Below are 17,136 nucleotides of genomic sequence, written 5' to 3' on the forward strand. Positions count from 1 at the left end.
AAATATTTAATGTCAACCAAAATCAAAATCGGCAGGTCAGGCTTTTTAAAGATCCGGGGATCGGCCCGAAAACTGCAATCGTTGCAGCCGACGTTCTTTGATAAGGATACATTCCTCTTAAGCGTTACTCCAATAGCTAAAAATGTCTTCTGTACCAGGTGAATCGCCTGAGAATGTTAAATGATTTTAACAGAAGTTTCACATTATTTAGGAGTTGATGTGAGAATAAAAAAAATTCTTTTCATCAATAAAATAATAATTTCTACACACATTATCAAATATATATTATTGTAAAGAGAAATCACTCCATAGTGAAATTGTTTGTTTTGGATATTATAACGACATAGAAATTATTACCCAGAATCAGCTCCACCGAGGGGGCCCCTCACTGACCCTGAGGCCCTAAGCGGCTCCTTAGTTTGCTTATGCACTGGGCCGGCCCTGGCTGCTGGATTTAATGCAAGTTCCTCCTACAAATGAGAATGACGTGACGTGATAGCCTAAGCCTGAATCATTCTAATTGGTGCTATTAGAGGCACAGCAAGACGTGCCCGACCGCAGCTCATTCACCAATACTCTAAAATATTGGGAAAAAAGCATGCTCATTAGAATAATCACTTTACTTTTGAGAGGATTAATCAGGAGGTGAAACAGAACAAATCATTCAGCTCCATTACCAGAAATTAGGTGAAGTTCTCCATGCCAAATTAGCATTACGTAACGTACTATTTGTTTTCATCACAGTTGACTGGTCACAGACAGGCACTGTTATTGAGAGGAAGCTAACGTCCGTCTTTCGGGGTTATTTTACTAGTATTGTTGCCGCCATGCAAAATGGAAAAGTATCGATACCTTTTAAGCTTTGCTGCACTTTGTCACATTTTCTTGTTTTTGAAGATTTCATTTTTGTCGTCTTTTTTGACATCAACTTTGAATACTGGTCAACTCAGAGAAGGAATGATTGGGATAAAAGCCAGTTTTTAAAGACATTTTATTATATATATATATATATATATATATGTATATATATATATATATATATATATATATATATTTTTTTTTTTTAGGAAAAAATTACATTTTGTATTAAAAAATGTATTTCTCAGCCATATTACCCAGACGTAGTGCCAGCTTTGACTGGTGTATTTTTTCCCCCTCTATTTGTTATTTGTAGATATTTAAAATGTCTGCAACCTGTGGATCCACAGCCATATTTCCACAGTGGCTCTTACAAAACCAAAAATTAAATGGTTTTTGATTTTGGACGCAAGAGGAAGTGGTCATTTTTGGAGTTTTTCCATAAGTTCTCATGCAAAACCAGCATAGTGCATTCACAATATGCGCTTCAAACGAGACTCACCTCATTCTGCAACTTTTTTTTTCTTTCTTCTCTTGTACCAGAGGATTCATTGTATCTGAAAATAGAAAGGCATTGTAGTTTAATTTCATTGAACTAATCATAATATGTTCTCATAATAAGACATCTCGTGTGTTTAGATAATCTACTGACGATAAATGACAGATTGAGCATCATCCAGTGTGATGGTGAGTGCTTGGGATGTTGTTTTGTGACGTGACCTTTTAAGGATGTGGCTCTTGACCTTTACGGTGTTGGGTCTTCACTAATGTTCACTAAAATCACCAAACGGGGTTAGTTGACGGTGAGGCACACAATAGTTAATTTCAGTAGCTACAGACCTGATTAGTGGAAAAGAGGCCATGAAATGTGCTTTTAGTGGTCAGCAGCTGTGCCCAAGCTCTGCACCACAAAGTGCAGCGTAAACAGCATGAGTTGGGAGCGTGCTGCCACGAGTCTTAGTGGTGACATGTGGAGCTGCGTTCTCTGACGTGTTCTTCTCCTTTTTGCAATCCAGTGGACGACAGGAACCAGGAGAACGACACCGGGCTGACAGTGTTCTTCGAGCACAGCCTTTGGTGCAGAGTGGGTTATGGTGTGAGGCTGTTGTTCAATGACTGGGAACACTTAATGCTTCCGCAAAAATTTTCCGCCCCCAGTCTTTAGGAACTGTTTAGAGATGGCTTCCTTTTTTCTTTTTTTTTTTCCAACATGACTATTTTACCTGTGCACAAATCGACGCCCTGATAGACATCAAGGACTCAGACATAAGAACATGACTGTCCTGCACCGAGTGCAGATCGCAGCCCTGACGCAGCAGCAACGTTTCAACGTCAGTGTCTAACCTCACAAATGAGATTTTGAAAAAAAAAAAAAAAAGGTCAAAAATTCCCACAAACACAGTCTCAAATTTTGCTTGAAGACTTAAAGTTCTTGGTGTGACGCAATGTGGGCCAACACCAACAAAAGATTGGCATTAAATTTCATGTGTGTAAAAAGCAAGTGGTCCAAAACTGTTCTAGCTATTTTCCAGTCTTTATCTACAAAACTGTGGCATGGAGACTATAACACCAATCATCAGGTAACGCTGATTTAAACACAGTTGCTGAGCAGCGAGCAGTTTATCTGTATTTCCCTGAACAGATGGTTAACTGGATGATATCGGCTTGTTATATTTGTGTCACAGTATGAAGAGCAAATGCACTACTCTGTGTAAGAAGATCTAAAACCCAATACTAAATCTAATTTATTCTTCTTTACGCAAATATTGTTCTGCTATTAAGTAAAGCAATTACGTAACGGTGTCTGTTTTTTAGATACAAAATTTGCCTTTAGGACCAACTTTCAATCAGACCTGTTTCTTTCCAGCAGCCTTCCCTTTTCTGTTGATGAATTTATGGCAAATTTTAAAAAATAACACAATTTGACGGCAAGAAAAATTTCTTTTTTTAAAATTTATTTTTAAACGAAAAAAGAACTACAGGGTGAGCCGCCTTTCATGCGTTTTGTCAGATCTTTTGTGTCCAGTTTCTACAAGACGATGCATTCAGATGACCACTCATCTTTAGATTAGATTTGATAAACTGTATTGTCCCCATTGGGGAAATTTGCATTGCTCCCCTCTGTTCACCTTACTTATCTTTGAAGCTTACAAAAATTTTATAAATCTGTTCACAAGAACCGGATAGATGCTGATTGCACTCCACATTCCTTTTTGATGTGGAATATTGCATTTTTACTGACTTACCTTTTTTTTTTTTTTTTTTTAAACGAACATTTTGGTGAAGTTACAGTCGACCACGAAATAATCCAGGACCGGCCTCCAGGGACTACTCACTGTTTCTGCTAAACCTAAAACGAAGAAAGCTGTGCTTTCCAGCCAGTGGCTGAACTATCCAACTTGACTCATGCCAAATGTTGAGACTATTGAGTTTTATAAAATGGTTACTTATGCTTTTAGGTTTTGGATACAGCAGCTTCCAGGAATACAGAGGCTCAAACATGAATATAAAATCTCTCCTGGGCATGTTCTTAAATAGGAAGATATCAAATGCTTCTCTTGGAGTTTGTGCTTTTGACTGAGAGAGATGTAAAAGATTTCCTTTACCTTAAAGTTTTTCACATTTTGGTATTTTAGAACTGCAAATGTTTGTGTTCTGTTGGAATTGTAAATCCGGCATAAAGTACTGCTTTAGTGGGAAGGGGAAGCAAAAACAAACAACTTTTCAAAGTTGTTTGTTCTTCAAAATAAAATCAGAAAAGTGTCCAGCTTCAGTGTTTTGTACAACTATGCTGTGTTGTTTTGGGGTTTGTCTCTACCAGTTTTCCATGTTTTGGAGATTTTTTTTTTTTCTTCTTTTTTCTTATTCCTTCTTACCAAAACAGCTCAAGCTCAGTCAGACTGAATGGAGAGTATCTGTGAACATCAGTTTTGAAATCTTGCCAAAAGTTCACAGTTGGGTTTAGATCTGGACTTTTACTGGGCCATTTTATCACACAAATCTCCTTTAATCTAAACCACTTATACGTTAACTAAGTCTGAAGCATCTTGGAGTGTGGAAAAAGTCCACTTGACCACAGCACCTTCGAACACATCGTCCGCTGCTTGGTAAACTTTAATGCAGACTTCTACTGGTCTTCTGTTAAGGACGGTTTTCTTCTTGTCACTCCTTCGTACAAACCAGATTTGAAAAGTGCATTATGGGAAATTGTCCCGTCAACAGGATCACAACGCATTATGGGAAATTGTCCCGTCAACAGGATCACAACGCGTCTCTTGACTATTTCTCTGAATAACGCTCTCCCTGACCGGCCTGTCAGATTCATTGAGCATTTATTAGGTTCAGACATTACTCTACACGCAGTTGGACTCTACTTAATAATTAGGTCATTATGAAGCTTATTGGTTGAGTTTTGTTTCATTCGGTATTATCAGAGAAATAGCTAATTCACCCCTTCAGAGTTTGATGCGTTAAAAGATTTTGAGCACCTTTTTGACATCTTGACATTTCTGCACCGCTTTGTGTTCAACACGTCATGGTCCTGATAAAATACACCCTGGTTTCTGGTCGCAATGTGGGAAACAAACAAACAGAAAAAACGGGTGTAAGTATTTTTTCCTCCACGCTGTAGTTTTTGTCAACCTGCTGTGCATCCCACCAGTGGAAGAAAGCAGCACCGGGTCCGCGTCATATTTGCAACGCGCTTACAGTAAACCGGTGGGTTCAGCTTTAGTGGCTGAATCAGAGTGTTCCTGCGGCTGGCGGCACACCAGAGGGAATTTGCCTTTGCTTCGCCTCCCTCCGGGGAAGTCATAAGCAACTGTTGAAGGGAGGGCGGCGGGGTCACAGTTTCCAGTCAATCTGGCTCTGTTCGCAGTGCACTCTCACTTCAAGGCGCTTTGTGTTATAAGTCACTGTTAATTAATTTGTTGCCTCTCGCAGAGCTGCATGCATGTCTGAAGTCTGTTACAGAAGAAATGAAAGGCCACGCATATCAAACAGGCAGTACGTCCAGGATGCTGTCCGAAGTCTTTTTGCAAGTGCTGTGACTTAAAATTTGAAAGATTTCTTTTTCACAAAGCTGTGGCTAACGGTGCAATTTATTTAAATCTTTATTCTTTCTGTAGAATAGTCTTTCAAAAAAAAAAAAAACGTAGAAATTGCTGCCCTTCTCTTTTCTCATCAAGTTATGATCCCGCCTCACCCCCACATCGTCGTCCTGCAGGGAAATTTGTGTTCGATGAGTGAATTTGCATCAATGGTTGCAACTTCCCGGAGAGACTGAATACTGTCTCTCCGGATATTGGGAATTTCTTAGAGATGATTTTTACACTCTTCCATAATTCGCTGGTAGTACTTTCATTGAGGTTTCTGGTCTCAGAAGCGACACAAAAGTTCATTTTCTCTGTAAAAGAAAGAGATGTGTTACACCATGATTTGATACAGGATATTTGGCCACATCGTAGCGACACACTGCACTGTCACAGGTCTCCACAACACAAGTCCAACAGGTCAGGGGTCACAGCGAGCTTCACGCAGGAGCCTTTTAATGCAGTCAGACACCCTTGTGGAAACTTCTGGCCCCTTCATTAATTGCTGTGTCTCCGACTGCAACAATTACCGTCATGCAGGGGTTGTTTGGTCCAGCTGCAGGGTCACTGGTTAATGAGTGGGTCAGTGCATGCCATTTGGGACTAAACCGAGTGGCAGAGGCAAAAACAGGAATTCGGCTTTAGAGGGAGGTGCGCTATTCATGAAAGTCAAAGTTACCCAATGTGAGTCAGCGTTGCTCACGTCACAGCACGTATTACCATAACTATAAACTCAGTTGGCTCCAGCTCTTGTAAACTGTTGTTTTAGTTTGTCAGCAGTGAATATCCATAATACCTCGTATTCAGCTATGATTGATTTTTTTTCTCTTTCAGCTTCAGAATAAGGCATCCTGGGTAAATACACTGAACTACTTCACCTGGTTCCTGTAATATAGGCCAATTTATGCTTAATTCAGACTCGACAACCTAAACAACCTATGCGTGCAGCGCTTTGTCTTAACGGGGGGAGGGGAAAAAAAGTTTTCCTGTTCCAACGTTGACGAAACTGTTGTGCTTGGTTTTCTGTTCTCTGGGTGTTGTGGAGGATATGACAGCAAGCGTCTGGTAAACCGGGGGATTAAATGGCATCATGTTGGTAAGAACACTTCATGTTCCCTGATGAGGGACTTTGAACTCAGTAAGAACTAATCAGCCAGCTGCTCACTTTATTAGAAGTGAAGAGGCTGTTTCTGCATCTCGTTTTATTTGTTCTTACAGGGCGCAAGTGTTATCCGGAGATGTTCTCCTGTGTGGAAGGGGGTTTCTTTTAGAAAGGTGCAGTGGTTTGCATTTGGAAGGCATGTGGCCAGAATCACAGTAGAGCAATCTGAGCTTTGTTATAAAAGCTATCCAAACTAAGACGACTTGAAAAATAATTGTCTCACTTGTTAAATCGTGAACTAATGACAATCATACGCACTGTTTGGGCTCAGATTAAGCTGTTTTGCCCGAGCTTCGCTTAAGAATCTTCTTCCCACAATGCTTTTGGAACATGTGTTCTGGGAGTTTGAAAACGGAAAAACAGAAACTAAAGTTAATTAATCGCATGTTAAATGAAAAGAAACACAATAATTTCCATTTGCATGACTTATGATGTTTCTCTTTTGTCTCTTTTTACCCAAAAATTGGATGATAATAGCCTTCAATTTGGTGCAATGGTCTTAACAAGCTCTTTTTTTAAAGGGCCATTTTGCTTACAGAGACTTTATAATTCGTGTTAATTGTCATGTCAGTTATTTATTTGGGACACTTAAATGTCTTCCAGTTGAAGTGTCGAATGTTCAGTAGAATTTAAAATGTATTGATCTTTGAGGCTGTACATTATTATTGTTATTACCACTATATTTCCTTGTTTATTGCGATAACTTCTGGGACAATTGTAGTCCAGCAGAATTTGTTACAGCGACAGGCTTACCCGGGAAGCTATTTTTTTCTATGCTACAAATGATCACATGTACACAAAAGGAATGTTATGCTGTTGCATTTTAGGCAAGAAAATCTTTATTTTGACATTTAAATTGAATGAAACTATTTATTTATTAGCATTCTGAAATGTATCTCTAATACTGTATCAAATAAGTTCAGTTAAAATCTGAGCTAGCAGTAAGCCAGTCCTAAAGAAACTAATGAATAAACAGAAACTAATAGCCTTTTTTAGTTTTGTTCATTGCCCATTCACACTCTGCAGCTTTTAACATCAATGAGGAAATAATTACTTCTGGCGTGGAGTAGGCGTTGACTGGACTGAACTCCGCTGCGTGTTGTGTTACAGGACTTGCTTTAGAATTGGCCTACATTCTTCAGATTCTGGTGCAACATGGAGTAGGCTTTTAAGACCCGATTAGTACAGCAGTCGAGTGTGAATCTAGACATGGTGCATTCCCAGAGCCTGTCTGATGGGGAATTATAACATTTCTTTACATTTGTTAGTTAAAAAAAATAAAATAGATCTCTTAATACTGCATCACTCACCTCAGAACCATCTTCATTACACAGAGGAATAGCCAACTTTGAAGCAAACTTAAATGCAGAATTAAGCTAAGTTGCATTAAGCTAAGTTTGAAATCATGCAATGCAAGCCTGGACTGGGTTATTCAGCAAAGAAACTGCTAGGTATTACCTTACTATAGTTGGAATTAAAGGGAAAGTACTTTAGCCCCCACGTTTGCTCCACTTGGCAAACATCTCCAAAAGGGCAGGCAGAAACACAGTAAGCTGCTGTGGAAGAAGTAATCACGTATTTCTGAAAGGTTAACCCCTTGTTGATGGCCTGTTGTGTATGGAAGATGCTTGATTTATCCCCTCTTTACCTGACCTTGTCCCTTCTGATGTCATCTTTATTCATCTGCAGTCCTGGGGAATCAAGAGGCTGCTTATAGCAGGAACGTTTAGTTTGCTTCAAACTGTTTGCCTGGAAACTCTGGTTCATTTGGGGAGTTGGGAAAGCTCAACCGATCCATGATGCGGACCAAAGAGCAAACTCTTGCCCTCCGAAGAACCTAATCGTTCGTTGAAGTGAACTCTGGTGCGGTCTAAATGAATATGTGGATGCAAGCGGACCGGAGACGGCTCCAAATTCAGGAAGCGAACTATAGCGCGGGGCGTTCTGGATAAATGCAACCGCAACAAACAGGCAAGTCGAACACTAAAGAGAGAAATGGCTCATTGTCCTTTGCTAAAGACAAAAGAAAATACTACATACGCTAAAATCTGACACCACTTCATCTTTGTCCCGCTTTCGTGGAGAAGGAAGTTGGGTTCAGTGTCTTCTTCAGAGGTTTTTTTGAGTTGTTTCCTTCAGAGGTTCTTGTTGCAGCGCCACCACAGGCAAGCGGTTGAATAGGTAACAGATGTTGCAATTTTGGTCCCCAATCAAACTGAGTCTCTCTCTACGTTTTAGGGATAGTTCATTGTAGCAGATATTGTGGTATCAGGGTGTTTCCTTTGGTCAAAACAGAGATGAAAACAGTTTTTCCACGTCAGACAAATTGTCTGAAGTGGTGAAATATGTAGATTTAGCTTCAATCAAAGACCAAATGGTGTTTTTTTTGTTGTCATTAACATGACCCTGTTGCATCTTTCTGCATCAAGCCGGCTGCAGACTCATTAGTGACTCCTGTCACGTCCAGTGGCCTCTTATGATGCTCTGCTCCTGAAGAACCGCTTTTGTAGTTCTGTGTTGTGCGTGTGGTTAAGAGGCCGAGCCTGCCTTCGGCGCATGTTGCCTAGGTTCTGTCGCCATGCACCATGGTGGAAAAATTATTATGCAATTTAGAATGCAACCACCCCCACGCTGCTTTTATTAATCTGTTTCCCACAAAAGCGATCGCACCAGACCTCTACATGTCTTTAATTTGTTTCTCGTTAACAGATTATTTAGACTTTACGATTTAGGTTGTCACAGAACTATAAGACTCAGAAGCTCTTACTGAGCCTTAGAGCAGACCCAAAGGGGTGAGAACTACATTTGCCAAAAACAAATTACAGTTCTGATAAAAGTATTCACTCCCCTCAAGCTTACTTTTGTCACGTTACAACCAAAACCTCCAATGGACTTTAGTGGGATTTAACAACAATGTAATTGTTTAGTGGCTACATTCATTTTATTATTGCGTTTTAATGACAAAAAATTCTGAAAAGTGTGAGGTGTTTTTGTGTTTGTCCCCCTTTACTCTAGAAACACTAACAAGGATCCGTTGCAACCAGCTGCCACAGTTTCAGTAAAAGCTTTGTCAGCAAATTGTGTCAATTAAAAATATATTCCAAGTTTTCAAAATGGCTTTTCACAGACACTCTTCATCCAGTCTGATTAAGACAGTAATGTTTTTTGTTTTTTTTGACAAAGGGAGCAACTATAATTCTTTAGATATGTGCCCATAAAACCCTTTTAATTCCACTTTACAATTAAGAACTACTTTGTGTTGGTCGATCACATGGACTTCCAATGAAATGAATTCAAATTGATGGGTGTAAAGTCTATAGGTTATGACTATAATCTTATGAATCTCCTATGCAAAACATTTTCTCATGTTTAATTGGGTGGCTGCTCTCAACTCAAATACCTTAAAACCACTGTAAGTTCACAAAGGCACTGAATTTCCAAGAGCCATTCAAAATACAGTTTGCAAACAAAAGACACCTGTTTTATTTCACAGATACATTTTTTTAAAGAAAAATCCTCAATTCGTTTTTGTGTTTTTTTTTTTTCTTCTCATAAAAAACAATTCCTTACGTCTTCGAAAAGGAGGAAATGCTTGTTTTGTCTGTGGTTATGTCTTTAAGATTTTATCTGAGTCATTTGGGTGTTGGAACATTGCGTCACTCATGTAAAATGAACGGAAATTACTGCCATTACTGTCGCTGCGCTGTATGATGATTCGGAGAGGGATTATGCTCAGATCAGTGCGTCTTAATAGCAGATTGGAGTTCTCAGAAGTCGGTACCGTTTTCCTGTTAGCGTCAAATATGCTGTGAAACTGACTGAACGTATCAGAATTCAGCCAGTCTTACAGCTCGTCTGTTTTACATTTAGGTCATACAGAACACAGAAATATGAATGTCTGCTAAAAGTCCTTGTGGCAACAGGTGTATGTTTTGTTTTCATGTCCAACGAGGATAATGCCATTCTTAGCTTGTTAAATTTGAGAGCATCACTGTATTAAAATCTATTGATATCTTTTTGATTCATCTAGCTAAAATTCTAAAGCTATCCACATCTTGCCATTTAAATCGCTAAAATACAGTTTTTCTATCTTTCTTGAAGCAAATACCCTCTTCCTTCCTTCACATAGGTGCGATGTCTATATCTAATATTAGCATGGTTCTTATGTGATCTTGATTGAGAGTAGAGAGCTGTACCTCAGAGAGCTCAAAGAAAGAAAAGCTACTGACTTTTCCAAATCCATTTTACAAAAAATCTGACACAGTTCATTCAGCCTTCCTGTTACCTGCGGAAACCTCGCTCTCTCTCCTTCAGTCTGAATGGATATATCACAAAATCCAATTTAATTTCTGTGTTTCCTCCGACATCAGATTCAAACACCCCACTGATACTGAAAATTTAACGCCGTCCACTATATCAGCATGATCTGGTTACACTTAGAGTTGTGTGGTTCACTGATTGGGAAAGTTGGGATTTTTAAGTTTCTGTCTGGGCCAATAAACCTGAACTTCCACAGATTTATCTGTGCATCGCCAGTCCAGAGTTGCTGACAGTGAGTTGGTGTGTGCTAGAAGCTCCGTAAGGAAGCCTGCGGCTCGTAGGATCATTCATAAACAAGAATCCTGATTGACATTAATTGTTAAAGACAGAAGTGCTGAGCCTCAGCTGCGCTTCGACATTTGGTTTGAGGCAAATAAGCCGAAGTTTCTGCATGGCAAATGGAAGAACTTTTGGTGAGACAGCAGTAGTTTGCAGGGTGTTGACTGGGTTGTATATGATATAGTGATATTCTTTTAACCATATTTATACCTTCCGCAATTTAGCCACGTGGAAATGGATTCTGTCAGTCCTAAAGCTGCGTTGTACAACAGAAGATGCAGCGAGCAGGAGCCGTGGAGGAAAGGTTGTCTTTGTGAATGAAACACATGGCTAATGTGATACAGCCGTTCAGCAACGCAACAGCAGCTGTGAAGGAGAAGGCAGGATAATGTAAACTAGCAAAGTAAAGCTGTTGTTGATTCAGCAACTGTAACGTGGCATTACACCATGTTCCAAATTATTATGCAAATTGGATTTAAGTGTCATAAAGATAAAATTTTTTGTTGTGCTATTAAATTTATAGATGGTATTGTGTGTCAGGGTTCTTTGAATCATTATCATTAATCTCAGAGAGCTGGGTTGATTAGTTTGTCTGGTGAGCTCAATTAAAGGAAACCTACTTAAGGATGTTCCACGTTATTAAGCAGGCCACAGGATTCCAGCAATATGGGAAAGAGAAAGGATGTCCACTGACGAAAATGATCAGTGCCGTATGACAAGGTATGGAAACAATTCCCCCAGACTTAAGAGAAACGTGTGAAACTAATGACACTCCGCCATCTTGCCAGTATCCTGTGGAAAACTTTACTGCAGCAATTACTTGAGTTAATTTTCTTTTGTATGACTTTTTTTTCCGCAGACGACATTTCTCCTATGCTTCTTTGCGACACTTATATTTGAGAGTTTAACATATTTGTTATTGAGTTCATAACATTTCATAACATTTTTCTTTCTGAATCAAAAGTTACAAATGACTTTCAACTGAAGCATGTTAAGGCAGATAAAGGGAAACCATGTATTACAATAGACCCCCATATTGGTGGGTGTTGGGAACCACAACTACCCATAAATAGCTCAAATCTGTAAATACCTGAGTTCTCCTCTAAATTATAACTGTCTATTTTAATAGTTCAAACAACAAATATATCCTAATATGTATTAATACACATGGCGTAATACAGAAGAAAACATGGCAATATATAAGTCTTCCTTATTTATTGTCTTTGGGGTAGCCATCAGCACCAAGAAAAATTAAAGTCCTGCCAAGTAAAATTTTATTTTTCATAGAAAAAATTAAGATGACAATGATTCATTGGAGGTTATGAATAGCTGATCGTCATTGCTGTTTACTGCTATACCTCCTACAGATTTACTAGAGGTGTGAACCCACATTGTCACACACTGCTTCTGTATTCTGGCTCAAATTTCACATTTCAACTCCTTCTTTAAAATTTCACATTCTTGTTTTTTTTTCATTTTATGCCCTGATTTTATAGATCAGTGTGCAGGTGTTATGTACTTTGGGCACATTATAATTATTTTTTTTTATATTGTTTTGTATTGACTTTAGTTGAATGATTTTGTGTTTAATATATTTTAGCATATTGATAATTCCATTTTGTAATTAATTTGGTTTTGTTAATTTGTGGCGCTCTTGGACCGCCTATAAATAGGCTGGGTTGCGACAGTTTTGGAAGCCGCCCGCTCGCCCTACCACTCTTCGCTCCACCACTGCCACCTAGAATGCGTCCTGACGAGGCGCGCACGTTTCCAGCGGCTGTAGACCGCAGCTGACGTCCAGCCTGCTATGGGGTATTTTTGTTAGCCTTTGTTTTTTTTTCGTTTTGTGATCATTTTGTCCTGGTTGTCCTGTTTTCGATTATTTTGTTTCAGTAGATTATTTTCCTTTATAGTCCGGTACTAGCAGGGGCTTCGGTTGGCCCCTTGCTGTACCGTTTTGTTCTTTTTGATCGGCTCACCAGGTCCACCTTTCTGTTGATACTTTTGGAATGTTTTTTTTTTTTTTTGGGACACGGGGAACAGAGGATATTTAATTCTCTCTTTTTTCCTTCACAGGAAATTGAAGCAGAAAAAAAAAGATGAAGAGAGTTTAAAAATAAAACGATATTCTTTGAATCCTCCTTGCCTATGTGTTCTCGAATATGTTGTGCCCTTTTGGACGTAACAGCAGATGTTTATTTTTGCAGTTTTATCATGATTATAGGTGGATAAAAATAAAAACGAAACTGTTGATTTAACATTTTTACATATAAAAAAGTAGTCATCAGCATTCGGCTGTGCTGGTTAGTGATGGTGTTATTGTGAAAATGGACATTGAGTGCCAAAACATGAATGTACCGTAGACATATCTGTGTGGTTTCTAGGCATTTAATTACGACTAAATTAAATCTCGCCCCGCATTTTGTTTTTTATTTTCTTATATTTCTGACTTTATTTTAAACCCCCAAACAATTCCTAGTCATACTTTGTAATTATTCCGATGTAGATGTGTTGATTTGTGCAGTTACTCAGTGTCAGCTGTCATTTGGATGGGTCAACGTTGAGTGGTGGATTTAAAATGCATTTATCTAAAACCGGGCCCCATTCAGCTTTTCTGTCTCCCAGAAAACCCTCCAGCCCGGTCAGACTGGTATCCAGGCTCGGTGCAACACACTTTAGGGAAGCACCGCTTGCTTGAGCTGCGAAGTCCCTTCCCCCTTCTCCCAAATTCCCTCTCTCCCTCCTCTCTCCATATTGTCCTCTTACCCATTTCCCTCAGTGTTATAAATTACAAACGACACAAACCTCCAGGCCTAATGCCCTGCTATGGACGCCTTCCAAGCTGCACTTTCTGGAGAACCGAGAGGCCGGCTTCATTGATAACACTGGGCACACTGTCCGTCCCTTTATTTACTGGCAGGGGGAAAAGGCCCAAGACGGGCCCTCCAACAGACCCAAAAGACACCAGTGCTTTTTGCAATCAGCTGATGAAACCTACTTTTCAGAGACTTCGGCAGTGGCAGGCCTTAATTTCACTTGGACATGTGAAACACCGCAACGATGAGTGAAGACTCCTAATGCCAGCCTTAGAAGGTTCAGTGCCAAAGCAAAGGAATACATTACGAAATCCTTCGGGAACGAAGTCAGTCATTTTGGGAGGGAACATTTGGAAAATTCTCACACTATTGTTTCTGGTTCTTAGAAATTGGCACCAGCCTGCCATTAGCATTTAGTAGCAGGAGCCAATGAGGCATTAAGTGTCAATCTCCAAAGGGCATGTGACTGTTTCAAGCCTTGCTGAAGTGTTATCAGGAAGAAAATTGACCAATGAAGACATACACAGATATTGCAGTGGGTTTTAAATGCCAGAGTGAGATTACACAATTTTTTTGTAGGCATTTCTGTTCCTTTTCCCTTCATTTTCACTGTGGAAGAGTCATGCAAATCAAACTTTCACAGTTTATGTTAGTTCCCTATAAGCACACATCTCAACGTGCATAAATACAGTTGGCTCCAGAGAGTGGTAATGTCATTTCAACCCCCAGTTTAGACTCTTTTCCACACATCTTGGTCAGATTTGACACGTGATGGGGAAGCATGAAGAGGTTTCCTAATGCCACACATCCTTATGAGGCAACGCAGCACTGCAGTCGCTTTCGAAGCAACTTTGTTATGAAGGCGCAGATGCATTTTTTAGGTCATTCAGTTCTCTTGGTATGCCTCTGCACTCTCTGGAGTCTCCTGGCGAACAGCGAGGGAGGGAACTGCTAGTAGAGCCCCACGATGGGTTGGAGGCCCCAGCCACTGCTCCAGCTGACCCTCCAGACCCAGATTCAATATCAGAGCTTTAACCCCATCTGCAAACTGATCCGCCAGCTTTGAATTGTTGTTCCTGTTGGTTCTGGTTTGTCTTTGCCTTAGTTTTGGTCTTTGAGCGAAGATATTCGGTTGGAGCCACCGGGCATGAAGCCGAGAGGACGACCAAGAGGGGATTTATTGGTGTGGTGAGAGATGATATGAAGTTAGTCGGTGTGAGGATGCAGAAGATGGAGACAGCTGATTCACGGTGGCGACCCCTGGAGGGAAAAGCCCGAAGAGAAGGAGAAAAAGATCACTGTGTGTCGTGGCAAAATAAACCTACCCAGCTTTGTGTGTCACTGTTCTCTTGTGACACACATGCTTCAGGAAAACAGGATGATATTGAGTTTTAATAAAAAAATAAAAATAAAAAAAAAAACTTCGGTTATATTTATTGAGTATTAGTTGTTGGAGTCAGTGGTGTAACAAGTGTTACTCCATTGACTTTAAAAAAGTTATTTCTCAACATGGAATATTCTTTCACTCTGAATAATAGCACTGAAAATCAAAAACTTTTTTTTAAATTGGCAATAATTTTAATGTTTTGGTGCTACAAAGTTGCTGTACTAACATTCTCTGCCCAAAACATTTCTCATCTGCCAACTGCGTCAGAATTACAGCATTCTAAACCGAGGAAAAAAAGCTTTAAAGCTATTGAGAGGAGGGGCTGGAGAAAACGCTAATTTCAGAACCATTTTACCTTGTGCTGCTCTTCTTCCTCTCCTTCTCATATATGGATAGAAATCCCCTCCTGTTCATGTCTTCACTACTGCAGTGAAGACATGTTGATCAATGACCTTCACCATTTGAGGTCCATGGGGAATGTAAGTATCAAACTGGGTTTGGTCAGACCCACAGCAGATGACCGAGGACAAGTTGTACTTTTCTACTGTACGTTCTCTTGGTACTAAGAGAGATTGGTTGGGGATGACTTTTTTCAAATGGTTTAGTCTGACTGACTGCGGCAGGTAGAAGACCAACACATTGCTGTCAGTGAGGCAGTGACTATAAGCCAATTTTGTGCCACAGCCTGAATAAATTGACTTAAGCCCCAAGTTGACCCAGCAATTGAAAAGAGCTGCGATGTTATCCTGAACATGGAGCTGGCAGTTCAATCACTGGGCCTTTACTCAAGAGCTCTAAACTATCAGTATCGCATGTGGAACAGCTGCCTTCACTGAACAACTCTGTGTCGGTCTGTCCACCGAATGAGTCAAGCCAGACTAAAACCAGTTCAACCAAAGATCTTATGTCAAATTCACCTCCCTTTCCCAGTTCCCTCTCCGTCAGCTCCTTCAGTAAAGGCGCTGACGGAGTCGTTGGGAACTTGCACTGTCCCCAACGACTTTGCTCTCATCCTCAGAGAGAACTACCCCAGCCGGGGTAGCCTTGTTGTTGGGGACCCTCACACAATCACTGACAGAAGAAACCTTCCCAGCCAGGTTGGTTTCTTCAATCTCCAAAGTACCGTCGTGTAAATTGTGATCCGTCTCAGTGAAATAATCAAACATTTTCTTCATCCCAGTTGTTACAACGTATCCGAGTCCCCAGCCAAGTGGCAGAGCAAAAGGCACAAGTGCATGTGAAAAACTAAACATTGTTAAGAAATACAAAGTCAGATATCAAAGAGAGGTCTGGATCCAGAATGTTTAATGTAACCTGTAACACTCAGGTTAGCTAGTTTTACCCCTATATGCTATGTAAAATGGCTCCTGGAAAAGACAACTGTTTTGTTGTTGACTTACAATTCAGAAGTCACCAGCTGCGTTCTTGTTCGCTGCGCAGGAGGCGCCACTTCTTCTGCTTTTGGGTCTGACTCAGGGTCAAAGATGTACGCTTGTCTAACTGCGCACCTGGTGGCAGCCATTTTGGCGCGTAAATGTTGAGTTGGGGGCGTGGCCAGAAGGAGCTTATTTGGATTTAAAGTGACAGAGACTCTAAAGGAGCTCAAGGCTGATTTTGTGCATAAAATGTGATGAACATATTTTGAATGATTATATTCTGATTTAACAGGAATTTATTCAGATAAAGTTTTAAAGTAGAGTAAAAGATGTGATCAATACAGAGCATTAGGGTCCTTCTAAGAAAAAAAAAAAGCTATAAGTCACACCGTCAAGTTTTAAAATCCCCTGTGAAAATTAATGTCCATTTTGAAACCCATCTAATTGCAAGCCATTATGAACTCATCTGGGCTTCAGCGACGCACTTAAAACAACGCGGCAGGTCAGAACGTCGGTTTTCTGCTGCATTCTCCAAGCTTGTTGCATAAAGCACAGAAGCTTTTTTTTCTTTCTTTTTTTTTATGAACTACTTAGCTCATTCTAGCTTTAAGGATTTTGCTCAGCTAATTGTTTTTACAGACGTTTGTCAAAGCTCCAAGCAGACCGTGCCAGAAATGAGTGTTTCCCTGTGTTTAATTGTTGACGCGTGTGTAAAAGACTCCACCACATAGTGCGGTGCTGAGCGCCTTTGATGGTTGTCAGATTCTTTACTCAAGGAGTTGTGTCCTTGAGGACAGTCCAGTGGGCAATTATGACTCCTCTAAATATCTCGCTGTCTAAATTAAAG

General features: G+C 40.0%; 1 protein-coding gene and 1 long non-coding RNA gene across 4 annotated transcripts in view; one reads left to right on the forward strand and one right to left on the reverse strand.

Annotated features, from left to right (window-relative positions):
• Positions 1–17,136, reverse strand: part of LOC129366891 (uncharacterized) — a 50,831-nt gene that overhangs the window by 17,762 nt on the left and 15,933 nt on the right. The window contains exons 2-4 of one of the 2 annotated variants that reach the window (XR_008606658.1): positions 1,361–1,415; positions 358–470; positions 23–167 (exon numbers count right to left, since the gene is read on the reverse strand). This is a non-coding gene — a long non-coding RNA (uncharacterized LOC129366891). Of the gene's footprint in view, positions 1–22; positions 168–357; positions 471–1,360; positions 1,416–17,136 lie in introns of those variants that run through there. The other variant, XR_008606659.1, reaches the window with a different exon arrangement.
• cnnm2b (cyclin and CBS domain divalent metal cation transport mediator 2b) overlaps positions 1–17,136 on the forward strand; it is a 52,467-nt gene that overhangs the window by 4,336 nt on the left and 30,995 nt on the right. The window lies entirely within an intron of this gene.

This window comes from Poeciliopsis prolifica, unplaced genomic scaffold, assembly GCF_027474105.1.
Source record: "Poeciliopsis prolifica strain line A6 unplaced genomic scaffold, Auburn_PproV2 SCAFFOLD016, whole genome shotgun sequence".
Taxonomy (NCBI): domain Eukaryota; kingdom Metazoa; phylum Chordata; class Actinopteri; order Cyprinodontiformes; family Poeciliidae; genus Poeciliopsis; species Poeciliopsis prolifica.